The following is a 12,556-nucleotide window of genomic DNA, read 5'->3' as shown; positions in this document are numbered from 1 at the left end:
TCATTTTGTATCCGTTAGGAAATTCTATTCTGATTTTGTTTATTTGAATTTTGGTTCTTTTTAAATTGTTTATGTGTCTTGGTTGCTTTTTGCTCAGCTATGAAACATTAGTAGGTGTGTGCTTCAGGTTCTTGCAGGATAGTAGGCTGGCCTGGGTTTTCAGCAGAGTAGTAGGGCTGGTCTGTGTCAGACAGATCATAAGTCCAGAGGAAGGTGGGTGTGGGGACTACTTGTGGAGGGTCCTAACTAGCCTAAAGGACTTACCTAATCTGGGTTAGGAAGCTAGTCTAAAGATTTGAGGTAGAGGAGAAGGAGTGGGCCTGAGCCCAAGGTTAACAGGGGGCAGAGAGGATTTGGGTAGATTGTAGGTATTCAGGCTGCAGGGCAATAGATCAGAGATGAGGTGGGAAGAATCTGACTTACAAGGGTCTTAGAAGGGCTGTTATGTGTCAGGCAGACCAGGAGCCAGGGGAAGATGTGGGTGGGAACTGCCTATGGAGAGATTTGGCAAACTAGGCTAGAGGGTTTATCTAGTCTGGGCTAGGAAGGTAGTCCAGAGATCTGAGGCAGAGGAATTGGAGTGGGCCTGGGCCCAAGGCTCATAGGGGGACTGAGTTGGGGGTGGGAAGAAGGGGGCTTTTCAGGCTATAGGAGAATGGACTACAGACTCCGTGGGTGGGGTCTGACCAGGTTCTTAGGAGAGGTGGTCTGTGTCAGGAAGATCAGGAGACAGAAGAAGATGGGACTGACTGTGGAGGAACTTAGCAAAATAAGTTAGAGGATTTAGCTAGTCTGGACTAGGAAGTTAGTCCAGAGATTTGAGGCAGAGGAATTGGAGCAGTCCTGGGTCCAAGGCTAGCAAGGGGACAGAATACACACCACACATTTTTTAAATGAAAGTTTTGGGAATTGAGCTCAGATTTTCATGCTTGCAAAGCAAGCACCCTATCCTTCGTGTTCTTTCAAGTGTCTCATTTCAATGTAGAATGCAAAGAGAAATGGAACATTCTAATCATCCTGACACTTTTGTTTTAATTGTTTTATTTTTTGACAATTTCATATAGATCACTATATTTTCATCACCTAGGCCCACTTTCTGCCCCCTCTAATTTCTTTCATGTTCCCACAGTCCCATCAGCTTCATAATCTCTTCTTTGATTAATATTGTTACATACACATACATATACATGCACACATGGAAATACACAGACACACATATATTGAGTTGGTTTAGTTGTGCTCATGTGTATATGTGTTTATGGCTGACCACTTGATATTCACTAACCCATTAGGGAATTCCTTCCTCAGTAAACTGATTCTCCCTTCCTTGATATTCATTGATTGCCTGTAGCTCTTCATATAGAAGTGGCAACTTGTGAAATTTTTCCACTGTACCCTGACATGTCTACTTGTGTTGTCATTATTAAGGTCTTGTTCAGACAATCATATTTTTGTGACTTCATGGGTACTGCTTCTCTGTCATGTCTAGAATACACTATCATCAGGTATTCTGGTCCTCTGGCTCATACAGTCTTTTTGCCGCCCCCCCCCATCATTCCATTATGTACACTGTGCATTAGATGCTTGGTTTGTCTTGTAGATAATTCAGTTGTGCTAGGTGCCCATAGTCTCTTTTTCTCTGTAGTGTTACAGTTTTGGAACTTTGTAATAGTCTCCATATGTTCAAAAAAGAAGTGCAACTCATGCTCCAGACTAGCTTCCTGATACTTCTCTTTATTTTAATGCTTTATTTTTAGTCTTTTTTTTTCTTCAATGTATAGTTCCACTTAGACATAGAACATGTCTGGAATAAGTGACTCTCTTTCAAAATATCTCAGTGCATCCTTACTGAACTGCTGTATTTGGTGCCCTTTGTTGATATAATGAGAAATACACAATGAATAAATGACCATTGCCCACACAAGACACATGTTTACGAGTCAGGGGTAAGAGAAGAAATATACAATGGATGATGAAGTTAAAAGACCCCCAGTACAAGAGTTGATGAATGTATCACATGTAATATGTGCAGAAAATAACTTTGTACCTCACTTGTATCTTCTTGCAAAGGGAAGTTCAGATACAGCCTCCCTATAAATAATCCTTTGAAAACTAATCAGTTACACGCTCTATTTTGACCATTTGATCAATTTCTCCACATTGTAACTTCCATGTCTCTTACCATATTGTATTTTCAAGTGCCATTAGATTGTTAACCTCTTGATTAGAAGATGAAAGTCTGTTTCATTTTATGCATTACATATCACTTATATTTTTTGTATATCATGAATCGGTTTGGTCTATATTCTTTTCTGATCATGTCCTTGTCTAATTTTTAAAAAAATCATGCATGGAATACTTTTCTAAAGTGAATTGATTGCCTTCTCTACTGAAAACTAACTTGTTACCTAGTTGTTTGTTGTTGAATATCAAATATCCTGTAAAAATGAATCTAAGTTCTGTCAGGGAAGAAGAAGTGAAAAACTAGCTATTTCATTTTATTATTGCTATTTTATACCCTACTGTATATAGCAGTATCTTTATCTATGGAACAGTTGATGGACACTGAATTTATTCCAGTTTGAGATTCTTATTTATAGTGTTGCTATGAATATGTGTAAATGTATCATTAGTAGACATGTGTTTTCCCTTGTCAGTAAATACCCAAAAGTACAGTAGCTAGGTTATAAGGTAAATGGGTGCTTACTTTCATTAAATACTTACATGGTGTTTTCTAAAATGACTATACAATTGAATGGGTACATTATGATCTTAAAATGTGGTTCAAAACTGGAGTTTTGAGTGAATACTGAATTTTTTCCTGTGTGCATACTAGCCATTAATATATCTTCTCTTATGACATTCCTTTTCAAAGAGTATGCCTGTTTTTTTGCTATTGTTTTTAAATTTTGATTTCTTATGTTTCTTTATATAGTCTAGCTATAATTCTGTTCAGACACATTTTGAAATTTTTCTTTTGCTTTGTAGCTTGATATTTTACTTAGCTCCTTTTCTTGTGATAAATTTCATATTTTGATAAAATCCATTTTATAATTTTATCAACTAAATAATTGAATTAACATTTTTATTAAAAAGTCTCTTGACTAACCAATATCATAAGTACATTTTTTCAAGATTTTCTAACTACTTCTCTTTCTTTTATATTTAACCTGTGATCGTTTTTATTTTTAAATATTTATTTAGTTTAGTTTATGTGTATGTGTATGTGCCTGAGTGTATGTATATAAATAACATGTGTGCAGGCAGTTATTAACTATCATGTGGACACTGGGAACTAAATCCAGGTTCTCTGCAAGGCCAATGAATGCTCTTAACGATATTCATCCCTCTAACCCAATCTACTTTAATATTTGTTTCTGTTATGAGATAATAATTGAGCATCCTTTTATCTTCCATACAGCCACCCATTTTTTCAAGCATCATTTATTGAAAATGCTTTCCTTTTCCTACCTAATTCCTTGAGTAATTTTGTCATAAATTGATTATGTAGGTAAGCATGTTTCTGAACTTCATCCCACCACAAAATATTGCAAAGGAAATGCAAGTGTGTATATATAAATGGAGGGATAATACTTGTTCACAAATTAAAAATCTCATTTTTATTGAACCATAAATTCAATTACCTATGCATTGAATCTAACTGAATGGAGATTCCCTTTCAAAAAATTAATATAAAATCAGATTTAAAAAAATTTATATGGCAATTCAAAGGATTGTGAAGATCCAAACATTTTAAAAGGATGATAAAAATTGAGAATTCAGCTATCTGAACTCAAAACTTACTTTAAAGATCCAGCGATTAGCAATATCATTTTGATTTTAATGTGTATTTATAGAATTTGAAGGATAATTTTGTACATTTTGCTGTGGGGTCTCCATGATGTCAATATCTTCCATAACAACTTTGCTATAAACTAAGCATCAGACTCTTTTAAGTTTTATCAGTTTTGATACTTCTAGCGTTATGTTGCATTTAGTTGTCAGGTCTTTTTATTTCCTGTGGTTTGTGAGTGTTTCTCAGTTCATCATTCATTTTCCTGACTTCACAGAGTACTGATCAATGTATTTACATAAATTCACTCTATTTGAATTCATGTGATGCTTGGGAGAACGAAGCTTGGTATAAAATGACAAACGGAAGCTGTTGACCAGCAGTCCCATAGACCCTCAAAGATTAATGGCCATTGTTCCTGCTCTTGGTTACCCACCAGAACTTGATGGTAAGACTATATTGCTGAAGACACTACATACATGAGTTGTAGAACTAACAAGGAGAAATCAAGCTCATACATATTTCAAAGTTTTATCTTTGCTAGATAGCTTCCATAGTGCTCAATGTTGTTATGCAAGAGAAAAGTAATCCTGACTGTTATCCAGTGTCAAATGCTGGGATACTGGAATGGAATGAAAAATTGCTTAAAGTGTCCACTCTTGAAATGACTGCCAGTCTTTATTTAGTTTTGAGTACCTTCTGTTATGAAAAAAATAAATTATTTCCGCATCTGAAACATCCGTATGTCTCAGGATATGAAATTCATCACCTTTCTTCACTGTTGGGAACATTTCTTCACTGTTGGTACCATCCGTATGTCTCAGGATATGAAATTCATCACCTTTCTTCACTGTTGGGAAAAGAGTTCTGTCATTAATGCTAATGGTAGAAAATCAAGAATATGTTATGTAGAGGTAAAGAAGACAGAGTTTATATTTTGTATTTAAGAACAAGTGGTTTCCACACTTTTGACACTCTATTATATAATTTTGAGGACTTCTTTGTCCCCAGTGATAGAATGCTAAGATCAAGTGGGATAGTAATGACCAGTTCCTGATTTCAACCATTGGGAATGATGTTTCTACTTAGAAAGGCAGAGAGGTATTTACTTTGTTAACAGACTAAAGAAGGTGATCCTAATTCATGACAGGAATGAAATATTAATTGTAGTTTTAATCAATGTATTATCATGAGATTTTTATCAATACTTGGGTATTAGTCTATGGAAAAACAATGTGATCCAGAAAAGTACTTTCAGACAATTGAGAAATGCAAGCAGCACAGTATTAGAAAAAAAATAATAGAATCTGAGGGAGAAAAATCAGAACAAGGTGGCAATGTCTATTAGAAATCCTACTTGACAATGATACTACCTTTCATCCTTGAAATCATGTCATATAAAGCATTGTATTTTTCTTTGTTAGCCTATGGTTTGTAGTAAGGACAACATACCCATGTTATATGACAATTCCTTTTAATCTCCCTTTATATTGTATATGTATATACTTTAAGAAGTTCTATAGTGGTAAATTTCCATAAGACTTTTTCTAAAGACCTTTAATTATCCCTACCCATATTCTCTCATCTGTTCTGACCTCTCATTCTCCATGCCATTTAACCCTTCCTGTACCATTATTCTCCTTTGTCCTTTATATCACTGTATTTTATCTTTTCTCCTTTGAAGTATTCACACCACAGCAGGTCTGGCAAGATATGCCCACTAGTGCAATAGTGGAAATGCTATGGCAGTAACCAACCACATTATACTTGGATTTAAGATCTTCTTTACAAGATGGAACCCATATTTGACATTGATATTAGGAGTAGGAATTTGTGGCTAGACAAATGAAAGGCCAAAGAAGAGAGGCTATTACTATTATTCTGCTAAAAAGACATAACATTAAATCAACTCCTAATGACTCATTTTTATAATGATATATTAATGTTTTTTTCAACTCTCATTAGAAAAGTCTTCTCATGATGAAGGTGGTAACACAGAGACCCACAACTAGCAAACATGTGGAGAACAAGGGACTGCAGAGTGTTATTCTGAATAGGATATGTATACAAAATTTCTACCTAGCAAGTCTCAGGGATCATTGGGGAGTAGGGTACAGAAAGATTGTTAAGAGACAGAGGTCATGAATGAAACAGAGTTTTCCAAAGAGATGGGTAGTTAGTCATATGAGCTCACAGAAATAGTGACAGTATGAGCAAGTCCCATGTAAGCCCAAGCCACACAAAGTACCAACATAGACATGGGTAAGTAAGAAACCCCAACCCTAGCTGAAGAATTATTGGCAAACAATAGCATCTCAAATGGGAAGAGACGGTCTTTTTTAAGAGTGTCACTGTTGGTTACGTTAATCATGCTCTAGTGGATGGACCTGAAGTGTACTTAGGGATATAAATTTGACTTGAGAGGAAATTTGCAAAATATAGATTAAAAAAATCTGTCAAGTTCATAAAAATTAAGGGGAAATTGAAAACCTCTCATAGACAAGATGCAACCAAACATAGTGGCAAATGTAATGTGATGCTTCACAGTTGTGGAAAACTAGTGAAATCAGCTTTAAGTTCAGAGGAAAATTAATAATGGTATTTAGATGTTATATGTTGTGGTTTGTTTTATTCGGGGGAAGTGTGTCAACTTGAGACAAAGTAAAGTCACCTGGGAAAAGGGAACCTGAATTATGGAATCACTTCCATCAAATTGGCCTGTGCACATGTCTATGAGGTATGTTCTTGATGACTCACTGATTTAGTAGCGCCCAGACCACTGTGGGCAGTTTTATTCCTTCCCAGGTAGGCCTGGGCTGTATAATAAAGGTACCTGAGAAAGCCTGGGAGAAGTAAGCCAGTAAGAACTGTTCTGTGGTTTCTGTTTCAGTTACTGCCTCCAGGTTCCTGCTTGGAGCTCCTGATTTGGTTTCCCTCTGTGATGGACTGTAAGTGCTAATGTGCAATAAACTCTTGCTCTCCAAGTGGTTTGATCATATTGTAACAATAGAAAGAAACTAAAACAGAAATTGGTACCAGGCAGTGGGATATTTTTGTGAAAGGTATGTCATGTTCTTTTTGAGAGATTTGTGGAAGAATTTGGGACTTGAGGTTAGAAAAGTCACTGAGGACTCAGAGCTTAATGGAATTTTCTGAGGGAACTTGGAATATAAGAATAGTGAGACAAATGTGGATGATGAAGGTCTGGCTTACAAATACTCAGAGGGAAACAAAGACTGTCAGGTTGTTTGTGTGATATTTTTTAATGAAGAACTTGTAGAAAGGAGGATTTGGGACAATGGAGGTGGAACTGATCTAGAAGCCTCCTCTCTGAGGATTAATTCTAATAGTATCAAAAGATACTATAAAAGCTGTGCCTCTCTCTTGGGGTAAGTTGATCGTGCCCTCTGCACCTCGACTCCCCCAGCCTCATTCACCCTCCCATCTCCCCTGCCGGGCTCTCTCCTCCTAGCCTGGGACCTGTCCAATTCCTTGTGTTGGCACCCCAAACACCGTGGAACCACCACTGATTCCTGATCCTTTGTATCCAGACCAACCCAATTCCTTCTCACAGTGCCCAGGAGCCCTCTAGGCCTGGGCCTGCCCTCACCTCTCCCTGCTTTCCTCAGTTGTACAACCCACCAGCCTCTTTCCTGGACCCTGGAGCTGGCCTCTCGCCTGGGGCCACAATTGCTTTGCTTCCTGATCCCTTGCATCCAGATGGACCCAATTCCTTCTCTAGGTCCCCAGGAGCCCTCTGGGCCTGGTCCTGCCCTCACTTCTCTCTGTTTCCCTGGGCTGCACAAACAGCCAGCCTCTTTCCTGGACTCAGGGGTTAAGCTTTTGGCTACCTGATCCTTTGCATCCAGACCAACCCAGTATCTCAGTGCAGTGCCCAGGATCCCTTGGGCCTCTTCTTGCCTCCCTCTCCTTTTGCATCTCTGAGTGTCATGGCCACCAGCTGCCCAAGACCAGCATCTTCCTGGGCCCAGCTCCCAGGCCAGTCCAACGCCCAAATTTCTGAGGCCAAAATCTTTCCTGGAGGGATCCAAACCTTAAGAGAAAGCTTGAGACCATCTGATCTTCATCTGACTTGGGCCTCTGGGGGAACTCCTGAAGACAAAAGCAATCTGGCCACTCCAATATAAAATCCAAAGAGAGAACCAAAAGCATAGATGAACCAGCTTTTTATGCCCTAAAAGTAAACCATGAAGGCTCATAAAGTTTACAAAAAGAAACAGACCTAAACTTGAAGACTTGAGTCTCACACAAGAATCAGAAACTAGAATAGAAATTCACATGTCAAAATCACAGAGAAAAATAATAACATGAAAAACCAAAATAACATATGCCCACCAAATACCAATAGTCCTCTAGAGGTGTACAATGAGAACCCCCTAGAGATATTGCAGGACATGGAACTCAAAAGAACAATTATAAAATGATAGAAGAATTCCGTGAATTTAAAGAACACACAAAGAAATCAAAGAACTGAAGGAAGATATGGATAAACTTCTGAATGAATTCAGAAAAAGCTAGAAATATTGAAGGCTACTCTGGCTGAAATGAAGAAGGAAATGAAACACTCAGTAAGCTAATTAGAAATGACAGGAGAAGGCCTCACTAATAAGATCAATGAAATGGAAAACAGAATATCAAAACTGAAAGATAAAGTGGACAAACTAGATCACTCAAGCAAGTTATAAAAAATTTAAGAAATCACAAGAATGGAATATGCAGGAATTCTGTGACACCATACATACAAATGAAGAAGGAAATGAAACACTCAGTAAGCTAATTAGAAATGACAGGAGAAGGCCTCACTAATAAGATCAATGAAATGGAAAACAGAATATCAAAACTGAAAGATAAAGTGGACAAACTAGATCACTCAAGCAAGTTATAAAAAATTTAAGAAATCACAAGAATGGAATATGCAGGAATTCTGTGACACCATACAAAGACCAAACATGAATCATAGGCATACAGGAAGGGGAAGAATCCCAAGATAATGGCATGGACCTGATCGTCAACAGAATCATAGAAGAAACTTTCCCAAAATTAAAGAAAGACATGCACATAAAAATACAAGAAGCATATAGAACACCAAACAGACAGGACCAGAAAAGAAACTCTCCACAACACATCGTAGTAAAAACACTAAACATACAGAACAAAGAGACAATACTGAAAGCTGCAAAAGAGAAACAAATCACATAGAAAGAAAAATTCATTAGGATTACAGCTGACCTTTCAGTGAAAACTATGAAAGCTAGAAGAGCCTGGATGAAAGTATTCCCAGTATTAAATGACGCTAACCCAGAACCCAGATTACTATACCCAGACAAAATGTCTATTATAATCAAAGGGGAAAGAAAAATCTTCCATGACATAAATAGGCTGAAGGAATTCATGTCCACAAAACCAGCCCTTCAGAGAGTTCTGGAAGAAATACAAAGAGCTGAAGGAAGGAATGATTATACCCAAGGGGTTGCGGAAAGAAATTCAATGAAGGTATAACTGTGGAAAAGTACAGCTACATCAAAAGCATAAACAGAAATAAATATGACAGGATTCAACATATACCTTTCATGAATAACTTTAGCTAATCAAAACACAGACTAGGTGAATGGATTAAGAAGCAAAACCCATCTTTTTGTTGTCTTCAAGAAACTCACCTCACTTTCAAGGACAGGGACTATCTTAAGGTGAATGGATGGAAAAAAATATACCAAGTGAATGGTAAAAAGAAAAAAAACAGGTGTTGCAATTCTAATATCTGACAAAATAGACCTTAATCAGAAGAGATAAAGAAGGCCACTTCATTCTGATCAAAGGAACAATAAACCAAGAAGATATTACAATCATGAACATGTATTCATCAAACTCTGGTGAATCCAAAGCCCCAAATGGGACATCTATAATAGAATCCCTGTACCTAAGGCTCGGGGGACCTCTCAAAAGAGGGGGAGGAAAGATTTAAGAGGCAGAGGACAGAGAATTAACAGACATCTGAATTAAACAATATCATACATCATCTGGACCTAACAGTCATTTATTGAATATTCCACCCAAGCATCAAAGAATATACTTTCTATTCAGCACCCCAAGGAACTTTCTCCAAAAGCAACCACATACGAGGGTACAAAACAAACCTCAACAAATACAAAAATATTGAAATAATTCCGTGCATTCTATCAGACCACAATGCAATAAAGCTTACAATCAACACCGGAAGAATCCCTAGTCACTACATGAACACATGGAGATTAAACAACACACTCCTGAATGATGAATGGGTCAAAAGAGAAATTAAAAAATAAATAAATGTATTGCTGGAACTAAATGAAAAGGACAATACAACACAACAAAACCTCTGGGATACACTGAAAGCTGTCCTTAGAGGGAAGTTTATAGCTCTAAGTGCCAAAATAAAAAATCAGAAAGAACACAAATAAATGACTTAACATTGCAACACAACATGTTTGAAAAGCAATGACAAATGAAACCCAAACCAAGCAGACAAGAAGAAATAACAAAAATCAGGGCAGAAATTAAGGAAATTGAAAGAGAGGAAATCATACAAAGAATGAATGCATCCAAGAGCTGGCTCTTTGAAAAGATAAAGAAGATTGACAGACCTCTAGCCCAGTTAACGAAAAGAAAGAAAGAGAGCTCCAGATCAACAAAATCAGAGCTGAATGGGGAAACATCACAGCAGACACCAGAAAGATGCAGAATAATAAGGGAATACTTTAAAAACCTATATGCTAGTAAAATTGAAAACCTAAAAGAAATGGATGGATATCTAAAGGCATGGGAACCACCAAAACTAAACCAAGAAGAGATTAACAGCTTAAACAGACCAGTAACACAAAAAGAAATTGAAAGAGTAATACAAAACCTCCCAACTAAAAGAAGCCCAGGACCAGATGGATATACAGCAGAATTCTATCACACATTTAAAGAAGATCTATATCTAAGACTACTTAATTTATTCAAAAAGATAGAAATGGAGGGATAACTTCCAAATTCCTTCTATGAAGCTAGCATCACTCTAATACCAAAGCCAGATAAAGATACAACCAAAAAAGAAAACTATAGAGCCACCTCCTTAATGAACAAAGATGCAAATATTCTCAACAAGATACTTGCAAACCGCATACAGACACACGTAAAAAAAAATCATCTACCATGATCAAGTCTGCCTTATCCCACAGATTCAGGGATGGTTCAATATACATAAGTCAATGAATGTCATAAATCATATAAATAGGCTCAAAGAACCACATGGTCATTTCAATAGATGAAGAGAAAGCCTTTGGAAAAATTCAACATGCATTTATGTTCAAAATCCTAGAAGGAATTGGACTGGAAGGAACATCCCTCATCATAATTAAAGCCATATATAACAAACCCACAGCCAACATCATTCTAAATGGAGAAAAACTGGAAGCATTCCCATTGAAATCAGGGACCAGACACAAGGCTATCCACTATCTCCACTCCTCTTTAACATAGTGCTTGAGACTCTTGCAAGAGCAATAAGATAAGAGCCAGAAATTAAAGGAGTAATAATTGTAAAAGAAGAGATCAAATTATCCCTTTTTGCAGATGATATGATATTACATCTAAAGGACGCCAAAAATTCCACGTGCAAACTCCTAGAAATTATTTACACATTCAGTAAAGTGGCAGGTTACAAAATTAAGCTACAAAAGCCTTTCTCCTTTCTATATACCAAGAACAAGCAATCAGAGAAAGAGCACATGGAAACACTCCCCTTCACAATAGCTCCAAAAAAAATCTAGGAATATACCTGACCAACGACATTAAAGACCTCTACAATGAAAAATTTAAATCTTTAAACAAAGAGATTGAGGAAGACATTAGAAGATGGAAGGACCTCCCATGCACATGAATTAGAAGAATTAATATTGTGAAAATGACCATCCTACCAGAAGCCATTTATAGATTCAATGCAATGCCAAACAAAATCCCCATGACATTTTTTCACAGAATTTGAGAAAACCATCCTAAGATACACTTGGAAACACAAAGACCTCAGATAGCCAAAGCAACCATGAGCACTAAGAGCAATACTGGGGGCATTACTATATGAGATTTTAAGCTGTGTTACAGAGCTATAGTCAGAAAAACAATATGGTACTGGCACAGAAATACTCCCATACATCAATGGAAAAAAATTGAAGACCTAAATATGAGTACATGCAATTTCAGCCACCTGATATTTGACAAACGGTCCAAGAATGTTCACTGGAGGAAAGATAGAATGTTCAGCAAATGGTGCTGCCAAAACTGGATCTCCACTTGTAGAAGAATGAAACTAAATCCCTATCTTTTACCTTGCACAAAAGTCAATTCCATATGAATCAAAGAACTCAATATGAAACCTGAGACTGAAATTGTTAGAGGAAAACATAGGCAGTGTGTACAAATATAAGTGTAGGAAAGGATTTTCTAAATTGGCATCAGTTGCTCAGGAATTGAGGTTAACAACCAACAATTGGGACCTTGTTACAGCAAAAGTAACAACCAAGGAATTAAAGATCAAACCCACAGAGTCGGGGAAAATCTTCAGTGACACATTTGACAGAGGATTAATATTGAGAATATATAATGCAAACAAAGAATCAAGAAAACAAAGGGGACAGTTAATAGATGGACTATGAATCTGAACAGAGGGTTCCCAAGAGAAGAAATAATGATGTTTACTTAACACCTTAAAAACTGTTCAGCATT

The sequence above is a fragment of the Nannospalax galili genome, unplaced genomic scaffold, assembly GCF_000622305.1.
Source record: "Nannospalax galili isolate Female #2095 unplaced genomic scaffold, S.galili_v1.0 scaffold1994, whole genome shotgun sequence".
Lineage (NCBI taxonomy): Eukaryota > Metazoa > Chordata > Mammalia > Rodentia > Spalacidae > Nannospalax > Nannospalax galili.
The sequence above is the reverse complement of the archived record's forward strand: the minus strand, read 5'-3'. Positions refer to the sequence as shown.